We start from the raw sequence: 15,612 nt of genomic DNA, 5'->3' as shown, positions 1-15,612 counted from the left end.
TTTCCAGTTTGCTTTGTGCGCTGAGCTCATTGGAAAAGCAGATATTTTATTCTCACTGCGGCCACTTTGACGGATTGAGTAATTTACTCGCTAGCTTCACGTGTATAACTCACAGAGCTGTTAAGTTGTAACAAGTGTATATATTTAAACAAACTTCTACTACTGACTGTGCTTGTTTGCCAATCTTTTATCAACACAAACACAGTCAAACAGACAACTAGAAAAAACCAACAAAAAAGACAACAAGAAGTTCAAGATAATCTCAAAGAATGACTCAAACAAGGCAAGAAATGGTTCAAGTTTCAGTAAAAACTAAGTCATGAAAAGGTTGGTACCAGGATGAAAATGCAATGCAATCAACATTCTCTCAAGGACAGTTGCAAAATTCACATACCATGCTGTAAACTTCTCACTAAATTGAATGCAAGAGATGGGAATACATAGGACAAAAGAGATGGTCAGATTTATCTACAAGCAGATATGAAAATATGAAAAAATTCCATATAGTACAAATATAATGATATATCAAAAAAACATCTGACTGTCAAGAGATGTGAACAGATGTCCAAGTCTTTTATCTCACATATAGTAAGCAAAGTGCAGCTTTTTCTCCTAAGGCTGGGCGATGACCTCTCTATGTTGAGGTAGAAGTCTGAATCATTTACAGTCATGTCTTGTCAAAATTACACAAATCATTTCACACAGACATGAACATCTCTCTATACTATACTATACTATACTATACACCTGCACAAGACTTCCAGGGCTCAGTCCCAATGAAACTATCATACTACCTAGATCGATCCAACTCCGCGGGGACTCTTGCTGAATGCAGTCAAATTAACAGATTAATACAGCTCTCCCTGGTCTTGAATAGATTATAAAAAGCTGGTGTTTATAAGAGTACATTGGAAACAATAGGAGGCATGTTAATCTGCTAATCAGATTGCAATCAGCAAGAGTCCCCTCAAGGTTGGATCTACGCAGATGGATAGGTTTGTCAAGAATGAGCTCTGGTCTGCTCTCCACAAGCAACAAGGAACAACCCACAGCAGTTTTCCCTGCTATGTACTTCTGGGTTAACCCATTTTCTTAGAATTCTTCCATTTTTTTTTCTCCAGTCATGTATTCCCAGGGCAGTTAAATTGAGTTTTCTCTCCCATTCCAGGCATTAGCCATAGCAGACTTATCATGCTATCCTAAGGTCCTGCAGATATGTATTAACAGCATTGACAAGATCCTGGCTGCAGTATCACATAATATTGACAACAGTGGTGGTAATGTTCAATAAGCTGTTGCAATTATTTAATGAGTAATTCTGGGTCACGGTACCACAGATTAATGGCAGCAATTAACATGGCTATAGCATCAATGCTACTGCAATAGCAATATGACAATAAAAACAACATACTACTGCTTTAGTACAACTGCAGCCGTTGTTTTTATGTGAGTATGACAGGGCAATATCCTGGATGTTTCTTTCCATGCATCTTGATTCAGGAGAGCAAATAAAATTTTCTTAAATGAAAAGAGTAATTTATTTTGGTTTAAAAAGCAAATCATAGAGTCTTTCACGTCTGGTGTAGATAAAATTAAAGTTAGAAGGCTACTATTGTAACTTCAAACCTTAATCACCCATAACAACCTTACTCCTTTGCGTCTTTCTCCAAAGTCTTTCTGTGTTTCCCCTTCAGAATTTTCCAATGAAAAATATCTCTCACAATACATCATCTGCTTCCTCAACCTATCCCCTCCATCTATCAAAGAAACCACAAAAAATTCAAAGTCTTGTTTTCCCAACCTCTGTTGTATATTAAGACATTACCTGTATCACTTTGTTAAATAATCATCACTTGGCTCCGTCACTCAGACAGGTAAACAGTTACCTGCTCCTGGGGGAATACCACTCACACTGCCGTCCAAAAAGTGGCAAAACTTGATCCTCACCATTCATCCTCTTCTTAGTAACCATGCAGCCTGCCCTACTTATCCTATTTACCAAGCAATTTACTACGCCATCATAATATTATACTCTGATGAGCACCATAATATTATACTTACAGTCCCATTCAAGATCTGACCCTCATAATGTGGAGAGCTGAGAACAGTTCACCAGGGTTCATCAATGGAGTGAAGGAAGAGAGAGAGAAGGACGCCAGACAGGGCCAACTATTAGTAAGCACAGTTGGTGCTGCCTCTCTTTCTCAGCAGTTGTCTGCGCACAGCTATTTTCACTCTTTTGACTAGTGCCGCGGTGGCTGCATCCACACGCACAGGAGAACAAACTATCCTCCTTTTCTATCAGCAAATGTTTAATACGTCATTTAGATGGATGCTGCGCTGATAAAGGCCCCCTATGGCAAACACTGGGCATTCTCAAGATACCTGGACACGTGTTGGGATAAGCCTCACATCCAGAAGATCTAGACTACCTGACTTAATTATGCTCCTCTCTCTCTCTGTTCAGAGGTAAATATGGCAAGACCTGGCTACTTTTTCAGATCATCTTCCCGAGTTGTAGCAGCTTTGGATTTTGGAGGTTAAGACGGGAATCTTGGGGTGGGGGTGGGGGTCTGTGGGATGGAGAACAGTGAGGAGGGGTAAACTGAGACTCTGTCTTTTAATTTCCACTTGAATGTATAAACTATATAACTGAAACTGCACAGAAATCATGTTCGTGGAGCAATAAAATGTTTTGGTATGTGTGTTTATATGTGTGTGTGAATGTCTGTATGGATCTATTGATGGACAAAGAAATAAATGTCAATATTCTAAGAAAAGCAAATATAAGAGATTTCATCATTTTTGTCTAATTCAAGCAATTTAACAAAATTCTCTATAATAAGCATTCAGAAGATAATTTCTTTTCCACAAACAAATAATTGGAAGCCACCTTAGGTGCTAAGGACCACAACACAACATGTTGTTTACAGATAAAGGTAACAAATCTGCTTTTAAACACATCAATCCTCATTTTTACAGCTATGACGAACTGAGCTGCCACACCTAGGATTTCTATTTCTCAGAAAAGGAAACCCCTGAGTATAAAAAACAACAGTGCTAGTTTCCAGAAATCCCATCAAAACATCAACAAACAAATGCTCTACCCTTCCTTTTTTCAATCACTGCAAGTGAAGTTCAGGCATCTATTATGGCCAGTAATATGATGGATGACATGAGATAAAGTTAGAATCACAAAGAAATTCCACTCCTGTTTCTAAAGAGAACACTGCCTTCTCAGTACCAACAGCAAATCATACAGGACAGTTCAGCCAGGTGACCTGGCAGAAAATCCAAGCGAGATTTTACAGGATTTGGAGGAGAGCGTGCTCAGAAATAATGAAACACGAGCAAATATAGTGCAGCAACAGAGAAAAGCCGACAAAATTTATCCACAAATTGTTTTCTGGTGAATTTCAGTCCGGTAAAAAACAGATCTAATTCACCATGTTTTGCTTGTCACTTTTGTACGTTTTCTAACATTGTACAGTGTCGCACAGTGCCAAAGACCTTGTTTTAGATGATTTCTATTACATGTATACATACACATATCTACAAAATTAACTTCTCAGGAACAATCCCCAGATAAAATCCAGTCATTCATGACTTCCTTGATTAAAGAAAAAGTGCCATGTTTCCTCATCTTAGTACTATAACCAGACATTTGTTATCTGATAAGAGCACTTCCCGTTCACTGCACGGTTCAGTTTTCAGCCACAAAACATTTTCAAAACCTTTACACATTTAAATTTAAAGAAAATGCAAAATAATCTGCCATCTTTAATAAGAAAATCAGGAGACTCCCCCCCCCCCCCCCAAAAAAAAAAAAAAAAAAAAAAAAAAACTTCTCTCCTAGAATAACTGCATAAAAAACATGTTTTGAGTTTCAAACACACACTGAACTTTGGACGGGTGGGGCAGGGAGGGATAATTTTTAAATTATAAAATGCTCTTTATTTTGATCTGCCTGTTCATTTCTCAATATAATAAAAAAACTTCCTGGTTAATAAAAAACTTCCTAGTTATATGGTCACTGCTCTTTAAGGTGGGGAGTTTGTTTAAAGAAGTATCAATATTTCACTTTAACTTTCCATAAGCAAAAATCTACTGCAATACCTCTCCAAACAGATGGAATGTTAGGCCCCATTCAGAACAGGGGGCAAACTAGTTGGAGGGTCAAATATGTCCGACCCACTTGAATATTTCCCCACTGGATATCTATTCAGTGTCCATTAGTGGATTAGATGGCAAGCTTTGTAGTGGGTCACCATATTTGACCCTCAGACTAGTTAGTCCCTTGTTCTGAATGGGGCCATAGACGTCTTACAGTGTATTTCACATCAGAGTTTCTAGAATATCAATAACTGTAACTAACATAATGTAGCTGAATTTTTGCCAACATAATAATCTCATCTGTCTTGGGTCAAAATGCGTAAACAACAAAAAAAAAAAAAAACAAACAAACTTCAAATACCACTAATTTGTCCTGTAATACTGAGCAGTAGAATCTGGTCAAAAGAGGAAAATATGTGTAACATCATACGGAATGACAATCAAATGACAGTTGAAAGCTTTAAAGCATCTTCCCATTGGAAATTACTTGGGTACTTTGCTAACTCGATTCTTAATGCAAACAGCAATCAGCTTGCCATCAGCGGCCAACGTGAGAATGCCGCAGAATGATGCACTTGGGGAGAAAAAAAATCTACATAAATAGAGAGATAACAGCCTCTAAAGTCAACACATCAATTTTATACAGATGAATACTGCGGCTTGAGGTGTGCTACTTTTCTTATAAGGTCAGACAAATATCTTCATTTTTTTCTACCTTAATATTTCCGAGTCCCAGCAACTGATATGTGTTTGTCTGTCTTGGAGAGTTCCCATCCAAACATAGATCTCTCTACAAACCTACAATCAAGTCATCTACTCCGGGTCTAGCTGTTAAACTGCAGTATATCACCCAGCTTATCAGTGGACTATCAAGAAATCAATAGAGTTCGGCATACTTCACCTCTGGGTCAGTTTTCTTCCAATTGTCCCAGTAAATGCTTGTTTAAGACCCGTGTAGTCACACCAGATAAAGAGCTATGTCAACCTACCAGTCGTCTAATCTTGTCAAATACAACCCATTTCTAACAGTTATCAAAGCTTCTACAGCATATCAACACCCATGTCAAAACTGGATCGCTACACGAACAACGATGTGATGGATTACGAAAATCTGGGCACGTTATTTTTGTGATAACACTTCTTGTTTTGAACCGAAAATTGGAAACTTAAAAAAAAATTGTGGAAATGTTTCACAATTTTGACAAAATCATACTTAACTGCATGCATAACCAGAATGATTTCAGTTCAAGTCTTACAGTAAAAAAAAAATTTCATCCCATGACCAAATATGTAAAATGCTGCATAAAAAAAAAGACTGTCTGGTATTGTTATCCAATTTAAACCAAAACCAATCTGGTAGAACACTTCCACAAATACCAATCCCAAGGTATGGTATCCTAATCCCTCTGCTATTTCATCATGTCCAACAAGCAGTAAACCAAGCCACTCGCCCACTCATCCTCTCCCAACAATAATCCATAGCAGGACGACCGCGTGCCATTTACTACGTAGTAATTTTGGAATAATAAGCATATAATTAGCAGCCACATGATGTGTAAATCTCTAGGAATGAAACCCAACTTTTTTTCAATCAGATTACTTCCTTGTATTTTCAGCATGCGGGGTCTATATTCTTGTACTTACTATGGAATAATTAAGCTAATTACAATAAGCTATGGCCATGGTTGAACTTGCTGTTTTTGCTGTTTGATAAACAATCGTATAGCTGGTACTTTTTTCTCCTTCAAATGATAATTAATAACAGATTGCACATCATGACAAGTAAACAAACTACTCATTAAAGACAAACATTAAAATATGGAGAAACTTCATCTTGCTTATTCAATCAAATGTTTACATTTTCTCCCAAAACCCATCATTAATCAATAATTTAAACACATGTTACATTGTTAGAACAAACACACTACATCTAAACCACAACTTCACTGAAAGAAAAATCTAGACGTCAGTTTGGCAGATGCTTACCCGCCTAAAACAAGATATCTTGCAGTAACTTTCACAGGGTCTCTCTCATGAGATTCTATTGTTCCCTCTTCTAGTTACATATAGTATCACTCCTGGTAACAGCCTCTAAAATAATCCACTCTGCATAAACACATCACGCTGATAACTTAACATCTTCTAAGACAACAGAGCGACCAATGACATTTCCCCTATCAAAAAAACAAGGCAACACCTTCAAGGCATTGCAAACCAAATATCATCATCATTCATATGTTTGAAACTCCCTGAAGTGCATTACAGTAATGATTAGGACGGAATGAAATTACCAGCCACCTTCAATTACCACTATGCATGTGAAGCTCTCGTGTCTATATTCATGCAAAGATTTACCCAAGGAATCAATAGCCCAGTCACTGACGATCATCTTCAAACTATGTCCCCTTCAACACAATATTGGTTTGACATCGAGCCTTACTTTTTTTCTCACTCTTCTTGCTCTCCCTTTCCTATATCAGTGCACCAGTGGTCTGGGTTGCATTAAGCCAGCTTGCTAGTAACACCATCTCCATCCAAGGACAATTATTTCCGACTGAATTTCCACTCTTGCCATGAGCCAGTTACTTGTACTGGCCTGTATTGATTGTGCTGCTTTGATACACACAATGAGCATTTAAATGGATTTTACTGCATACAGCAACTACATGAAGCCATAGGATCATCCACCAGGGAGAAAAAAAAAGGAGAGCAGAAACTAGTAATAAATGGCTGTGATTTTCCACAACAAAAGCCGACATGATTCCCAATTGAAAGAACCCACCTGATAGCACCAACACTTAGCGTGAGGTTTTTAAGGCGCACTCTCCCACCACCTGCTTGTCCGAAATCCTAGAATGGGGGGAGCCGGAGGAGGAAGAGGAGGAAGAGAGGAGGAAATTAAAGCATCTCCATCAGCTATCTACTCTCCCTGTTTGAGAAGTGTTGGAGTCTTATCCCTGCCACATGACCTCTCGTCTACCTAGGCTGGTGATAATACAAGTAAACTATCAATCAGGCCACTTTTTAAGCTCCATCTGACAGATTCTTTACAATCTAATTTGGGAAATCTGATCCCCCTCAGACCCAGGCTGCTGCCAATGGGGCAACAAAACCTTTTCCATGGCTGACTTTACACTTCGCAAAAGTGCAAGTTTTTTTCTTTTTTTTTTCAAAAAAGAAAAAGAATCCTGTATCAACCTTTGCATAACTTTTTAATTTTCACACAGCAATTTAGAAGGGTAGGGGAGAAAATAGAAAAAAAACCCTGTCTATTCTTGTTAATTTAAACTGCTGTTTAGCAAAACTTGAATCCCACTGGGCCAGTTGAACAAACTCTGTCTCTGGCACAACATCATTCCTGTAAGTGACAAGATTCTTTTTCCCTGCAACTACACTATCATTCTCCACTTTTAACTGCATGCAAAACTTTTTGGTGAAATTTTTAGAAAAGAAAAAGGAAGGAAAAAAACACATACACACACAGAGCTCCTAGTAGACAAAGATTACCCTCAAGAACGGTGAGCAAATATTTAAACCGATCCTTTTCCACCCAATTGTTTTCTCCTGGGCTATGTGCCACCGTACCTGTGAATTCAGCAAGGGTTTAAAGAAAACAATGCACCTTTCATTGGTATTTTTAAATCCCAGGCAGTAAATGTTTCTTAAGGCAGACAATGTTAAAAAGTTACGAACAAGAAATCTATGTGCCGAGTCCCTTCTTCTTTGTATGCACTAGCGAGTGAACAATTATCTTTTAATCTAATGATTAGTTTTCAATGTACTAAGCCTATCCCTAACTGTAAGTGGTGGGAAAAGTTCACCAACAAGTAATGCATGTACCCAAAAGTACTAACACTTCACTAGTTGTTTTTTCTTCATAAATGCAAATGAAAGTATATTGCATCCTGTGAACGATCCAAAACAATGATAATCCCATTTCAGATAAATACAAAAATCAATGCGTCCCTTCACGCAAACAGACAAGAGCTGCAATCAACTGTTCACATCGGAGCTGGTTTTCCAGGAAAGCAGGTTACGTGCTACGGTCAATAACATAAAAAAATTTTTACCAGGTCAGCTTCTTCATCGAAATATCGATATTCTTTCAGCTACATCAATTTGCCCAAGTGTGCAAAATATTGATATTAGGAAACACAATCTAGACTGAGCAATTCTAGTGGGAATTGTTTATTTTGTGCTGCCCTTCATTTTTTTCTATGAACTGCTTTCCATGTAATTTTTTAATGGAGCCTGACATGAGATAGGTAAAAATGACAAATAATTCTCTTCATCCCCCAGAGTCCATAACCAAACATACTGTTATATATAAGACGGATAATTCAAGAAGAAGGGAATATATTCAAAATACATGCTCAACCTTTTGTCTAATTTATGGTTATTTCTTAGATCATTAATACATTTACCTGACATGACTTTTTCGATGAGCACTTATATTTCAAATTATGTATTCATATAATTAATTTTTCCAAATGACAGATTTTAGCAGTCAAGAATAATGAATCAAGTATGCAAAGTGGGTCTCAGAATTATTTTTCAGGGCCACCATTGACCTCTTAGTACTACTCAGTTAACAATAACCTTTCTCTTTCCAAGACATGCCGCTGTTGATCTGTCGTAGGAAGAAGGCCAAGAATTTCACGGTTAAATTATCTGCCAACAAAGAGGAAACCCAACCATTGTTTATTTTGTGAGGATTTGATGATCGGAACATAATTTTTGCATGTTTAGCAGTCTGTTCATGTTAGCAAACTTCTAGCATATGGATATTTTAGGTAAAATATAAGACATAGGGTGGTGACCTTTGCTGTCTTTTCTTTTCTAACACTCCCATTTAACTGGGCAGCAAATACCCGTGTATATGTGCGTGCATTTGGCTTGCATGTGTATTTTTGAAAGTCTCTCTCTTTCTCTCTCTGTTGACAGGCGTGCTAATCACATAAAAATATAGGTAAGAATCATCTCACAAAAAATCCTTTTGGCAGAGCATGATACAGACTCATTTTCATTCTCCTATGGTTCAAAGTCATTATTTTAAGTTCATGAAATATGGGAAACATTATTTCTGACAGTACTTCTCTCCAAGTGATACGATATGACATAAATATTTAGAAATCATTGTTCGATGTGACAACACACACACACACACAAACTTGTGCACACTGTTGCAATTTCTGAATTATTTTGACCTATGCCTTATTACTCCCTTGAAATAAAAATCAAATGAAATCATTACTTTTGAGTGCTAACATTTACTACATAAATGTCAATGTTCTAAACTTTCTCCAGTCTATGACCTCCATGTTGACAGTGAGCCCCATCCAGACATGGTGTCAACATTTTTTTTTTTTTTTTGGTATAATAATAGTTATAATAGTATCAGCGGATGTTCTGAGAGATGTGAATGAAACTCACTTCCCTGCTTTTGCTGGGAAATATTTTGATCATGATGAAAACAGCAATTAATGAAGAAACTGATAATGAAAAGTGATTAATTTAAATAGTCACATCAGTCAAAATGCAGGACAAGTTTTCCAAATTAAGACTGAGCAGTTTCTAACATGCCTCATCAAACTATCAACCTTTTTGACTTTATAGCTGAGAGACTGTGTCAGTCTCAGTAAAAAAAAAAAAAAAAAAACATTTGAAAGTCACCAGAATTCCATAATCAACAGTCTCAGTCAACAAGAACATTTGAAAGTCACCAGAATTTCATAATCACAATTTTTATCAGCCTCTTTGTTGTTAAGTCCTTAAGTCACTCAGTTTCCTCCACATCCATGCAATATGATAAGATACAGTGGTCATGTCTGATCTCCATCAGACTCACTAAAGAGGTCATTACCTTGTAAAGCTTGACCCTGAATATATGCAGCATGCGTGCAAAAACACTTGTAACCCTTATACCTTTCCAGACAGATAATAATCAGTCCTAGATCCAATTACAGGATCAACAGAGCAAAACACTTCTTACCAATGTAATATTGGTTCAGGCTGAAAAAAAAATCAACTAGAGGATCAGAGAGGCGATACCGCCTCCGAATATTGTACCACCAGCTGGAGCAAGCGCATTCGTATAGGCCCCCACATACACAAAATAAGGGACACAGCCACCAGTTTTGTGCTTGACAAGCTGTAAAAATGCAATCAACAAGAATTTTTAAACTATTGCAAAAAATATATATGGTACAATCAAATTTAAGTTCTTCGTAAGGTAGGTCAAGGGTCAATTTCAAGGTCACAGTAAATTGCCAGTATATGACTTCCTATTCAAGTTCAAGAGTAACTATGGACCTATCTCTGTCAAGTTTGAAGTTAAAAGAGAAAGAAATTAGCAGAGTTCAGTTCATGATAAAAAGTAGGTCAAAGGTCAATTTCAAGGTCACATTTAGATTGCCAATATATGACTTTCTATTCAAGTTCAATAGTAACTATGGACCTATCTCAGCCAGTTTTGGAGATAAAAGGAAAGCAAAATTTGCAAAATTCAGTTTATGGTGTAAAGTAGGTCAAAGGTCAATTTTAAGGTCACATTTAGATTGCCAGTATATGACTTCCTTTTCAAGTTCAATAGTAACTATGGACCTATCTCTGCCAGTTTTGGAGATAAAAGGAAAGCAAAATTTGCAAAGTTCAGTTCATGGTGAAAAGTAGGTCAAAGGTCAATTTCAAGGTCACATTTAGATTGCCAGTATATGACTTCCTATTCAAGTTCAATAGTAACTATGGACCTATCTCAGCCAGTTTTGGAGATAAAAGGGAAGCAAAATTTGCAAAATTCAGTTCATGGTGAAAAGTAGGTCAAAGGTCAATTTCAAGGTCACATTTAGATTGCCAGTATATGACTTCCTATTCAAGTTCAATAGTAACTATGGACCTATCTCTGCCAGTTTTGGAGATAAAAGGGAAGCAAAATTTGCAAAGTTCAGTTTATGGTGAAAAGTAGGTCAAAGGTCAATTTTGAGGTCACATTTAGATTGCCAGTATATGACTTCCTATTCAAGTTCAATAGTAACTACGGACATATCTCAGCCAGTTTTGGAGATAAAAGGAAAGCAAAATTTGCAAAATTCAGTTCATGGTGTAAAGTAGGTCAATTTTAAGGTCACATTTAGATTGCCAGTATATGACTTCCTATTCAAGTTCAATAGTAACTACGGACCTATCTCAGCCAGTTTTGGAGATAGAAAGGAAAGCAAAATTTGCAAAATTCAGTTCATGGTGTAAAGTAGGTCAAAGGTCAATTTTAAGGTCACATTTAGATTGCCAGTATATGACTTCCTATTCAAGTTCAATAGTAACTATGGACCTATCTCAGCCAGTTTTGGAGATAGAAAGGAAAGCAAAATTTGCAAAATTCAGTTCATGGTGTAAAGTAGGTCAATTTTAAGGTCACATTTATTATGCCAGTATATGACTTCCTATTCAAGTTCAATAGTAACTATGGACCTATCTCAGCCAGTTTTGGAGATAAAAGGGAAGAAAAATTTGCAAAATTCAGTTCATGGTGAAAAGTAGGTCAAAGGTCAATTTCAAGGTCATAGTAAAATTGCCAGTATATGACTTCCTATTCAACTTCAATAGTAACTATGGACCTATCTCTGCCAGTTTTGGAGATAAAAGGGAAGAAAAATTTGCAAAGTTCAGTTCATGGTGAAAAGTAGGTCAAAGGTCAATGTCAAGGTCACAGTAAGATTGCCAGTATATGACTTCCTATTCAACTTCAATAGTAACTATGGACCTATCTCTGCCAGTTTTGGAGATATAAGGGACTAAATGTTATAATTTTGGAGTTACCATAATGTGCCTTAAATTTCGTACAGAAAAAATTAATTAAAATAAAGAAAAGGTCATTTTGGTCAAAGTTCTTGAAATGGGAGGTTCTCTGAAGTTTCAGAAGTTCAAATTTGATAAAATAATGTCATTTTTGAACACAAGTTGTCTGCTTTGCCAAGCATTATGTTTTATTTTTCCAGAGTTCAAAATTGGGAAAGAAAAAGGGAAGAAAAATTTGCAAAATTCAGTTCATGGTGAAAAGTAGGTCAAAGGTCAATTTCAAGGTCATAGTAAAATTGCCAGTATATGACTTCCTATTCAACTTCAATAGTAACTATGGACCTATCTCTGCCAGTTTTGGAGATAAAAGGGAAGAAAAATTTGCAAAGTTCAGTTCATGGTGAAAAGTAGGTCAAAGGTCAATGTCAAGGTCACAGTAAGATTGCCAGTATATGACTTCCTATTCAACTTCAATAGTAACTATGGACCTATCTCTGCCAGTTTTGGAGATATAAGGGACTAAATGTTATAATTTTGGAGTTACCATAATGTGCCTTAAATTTCGTACAGAAAAAATTAATTAAAATAAAGAAAAGGTCATTTTGGTCAAAGTTCTTGAAATGGGAGGTTCTCTGAAGTTTCAGAAGTTCAAATTTGATAAAATAATGTCATTTTTGAACACAAGTTGTCTGCTTTGCCAAGCATTATGTTTTATTTTTCCAGAGTTCAAAATTTATTATCCATTACCGTACTGCACATTTTTACAGAAGCCGACTGGTGCCATATGTTGAAAAAAAAATTATCTCGAAATTTCGAGATAGCATTTTTTTTGTTCAAATTTCAAAATACTATCTCGAAATTTCGAGATAAATTTTTTTGCTCAAATATCAAAATGCTATCTCGAAATTTCGAGATAATTTTTTTTTTGTTCAAATTTCAAAATGCTATCTCGAAATTTCGAGATAAAAATTTTTTTTGTTCAAATTTCAAAATAGTATCTCGAAATTTCGAGATAATTTTTTTTTCTACATATGGCACCAGTCGGCTTCCGTACATTTTCCTTTCACCACCAATATGTACTTTCTGATACAGCGTAACTCGAAAACCGTATGGAATACAAAAAAAAACGAGACCACCTCCAGTGTTGGGCTTTACATGCTCTACAAAATGCAAAAAAGAATGGGTCTCTAGCATTAACGGTTCCCGAATTAGAGACAGTTTTCAGTTTCGGTATCTTATGGCCGCTACTCCTGTGAAAATGCACCGATTGACCCCAAATTCACGGAGATGAAAGATGACCTGAAGGGTAACACTTTCCAATAATATTATTGGTTAAGTCTGTGTGGCGTCTGAATAACAGGGCAAAAAAATTTTTTTTCGTAAAAAATTTCATTTTTTTGAAAATTTTGACCCATTTGACCTTGAAGTAAAGGTCAAAGGTCAAATCCGAGGGTATATTTGAAATCTACACATATGACTTTTGGAAAGCCGTCTATAGAAATTTTTCCCGTAACTCCTTCTGTAGGGTAGATAATTAGCATTTAATTTTGCCATTTTTAGACAAGGGTGCATTGCAATGAGTGCCACACCCAGACCCCAATACCGACAAAGCCCAAATTTTACGTGGAACGAGTTGAGATTATAGGTGACCTAAATCCATGAGATGGGTACGGGGGCCCTTACCGTCTAGGAGGAGAAGCGGTAACGGTAACATGGCGGCGGAGCCGGCGGAACGGACCGGACGGGACCGAAACCATGTGTACCGCCAGCGCTAACGCTGGTGGTAAATTTTTTTTGTTCAAATTTCAAAATAGTATCTCGAAATTTCGAGATAATTTTTTTTTCTACATATGGCACCAGTGGGCTTCCGTACATTTTCCTTTCACCACCAATATGTACTTTTTGATACAGCGTAACTCGAAAACCGTATGGAATACAAAAAAACCGAGACCACCTCCAGTGTTGGGCTTTACATGCTCTACAAAATGCAAAAAAAAATGGGTCTCTAGCATTAACGGTTCCCGAATTAGAGACAGTTTTCAGTTTCGGTATCTTATGGCCGCTACTCCTGTGAAAATGCACCGATTGACCCCAAATTCACGGAGATGAAAGATGACCTGAAGGGTAACACTTTCCAATAATATTATTGGTTAAGTCTGTGTGGTGTCTGAATAACAGGGCAAAAAATTTTTTTTTCGTAAAAAATTTCATTTTTTTGAAAATTTTGGCCCATTTGACCTTGAAGTAAAGGTCAAAGGTCAAATCCGAGGGTATATTTGAAATCTACACATATGACTTTTGGAAAGCCGTCTGTAGAAAATTTTCCCGTAACTCCTTCCGTAGGGTAGATAATTAGCATTTAATTTTGCCATTTTTGGACAAGGGTGCATTGCAATGAGTGCCACACCCAGACCCCAATACCGACAAAGCCCAAATTTTACGTGGAACGAGTTGAGATTATAGGTGACCTAAATCCATGAGATGGGTATGGGGGGCCTTACCGTCTAGGAGGAGAAGCGGTAACGGTAGCCGTCCGGCGGAGCCGGCGGAGCCGGCGGAACCGGCGGAGCCGGCGGAGCCGGCGGAACGATCCGGACGAGACCGAAACCATGTGTACCGCCAGCGCTAACGCTGGTGGTACAACTAGGGAGATCAGCAGATTGATTCTGGAGTGGGCCAGACCAGCAATACTTGACATGATTACTGGGAACAGATTGTTACAAACACCACACGCTTCTCCACACATACAAGGTATACAAGCTACATGGTGCTGGAAAATTATAGTAGAGTGCTAAGGTGTATCCCCAAATGTCATCACTTGTCTCTCTGATAAAACTAGAACTTCACATCACTTTCTACAATGTAGGACAATGATCATAAGACACTAAAAAAAAAAGGACACTGTACCCAAGATACATAAAAGGTTATTATTTTATTGCTGCTATTGTTGCTGATGAGACAAAACTCCAAAAAAATGACCACCTTTTATATTCTTGTGTCCCACAAAATTACACTGCTGTCACTGTGGCACCTTCATGATATTATCCTATTTGTAAAAGTGAAAATGGACCCCTTTGTTTAAAAATTGCTATTATGCATCAAAATCATTACATTTTAAAGAATCATCTGCAAAAAGTTTCTTTGTACAAACCTCTGAAACAAAATAGCTTATTAATGTGCACGGACACAAATAAACGAACATGTTTGATGGTCAACCCATTGAACCTGCATTTGTACACACAGGTGTGATATTTGGACTCACATGTGTGCAGATTGCCCAAGGGCAGATTAGCAAGGGACACCCCGAGAATCAAGACCAAACAGTGCCCTCTACAGTCTAAAATATTAAAAAACCCTTCTCATGATGTGCTGTGGTGACACTGCTTATAGCATGCCTGTGCGATACTGCATGTCAAAGTGTGCAAGTGTGTATAATTTTTCAAAGGCATGAGCATTTCTCTCCATCATTATAACCACATCAACACGGTATTCACAATGCAATGCATATGGCATTAAAGAAACATGGGGCCTAATTAGCATGTGTGCCCAGCCTTCACTGGGTGATGTATGCCTCTGGGGAAAAGGTGTCACTGTTAAGTCATTTTTACACGGCAAAATTCAGGAGAATGAAAGTCTGTCTGACCTGCTGTCTACCAGAATCAGGTTACATTCAGTCACATTGTATATCAAAGAACTGACGGTGAC

The 15,612-nt window shown here is 37.3% G+C and overlaps 1 protein-coding gene across 4 annotated transcripts in view; it reads right to left on the bottom strand.

Annotated features, from left to right (window-relative positions):
- Nucleotides 1-15,612, bottom strand: part of LOC106154100 (zinc finger MIZ domain-containing protein 1) — a 101,796-nt gene that overhangs the window by 37,226 nt on the left and 48,958 nt on the right. Inside the window, exon 1 of one of the 4 annotated variants that reach the window (XM_087006551.1) lies at nt 6,100-6,117. The exons of 2 other annotated variants lie outside the window; for them this stretch is intronic. The gene's annotated coding sequence lies outside the window, so the exon portion shown is untranslated. Of the gene's footprint in view, nt 1-2,061; nt 2,236-6,099; nt 6,118-15,612 lie in introns of those variants that run through there. One more of the 4 variants, XM_087006550.1, reaches the window with a different exon arrangement.

The sequence above is a fragment of the Lingula anatina genome, chromosome 2 (genome assembly GCF_051362555.1).
Source record: "Lingula anatina isolate TDL-2025a chromosome 2, LinAna3.0, whole genome shotgun sequence".
NCBI lineage: Eukaryota > Metazoa > Brachiopoda > Lingulata > Lingulida > Lingulidae > Lingula > Lingula anatina.
The sequence above is the reverse complement of the archived record's forward strand: the minus strand, read 5'-3'. Positions and strand labels throughout refer to the sequence as shown.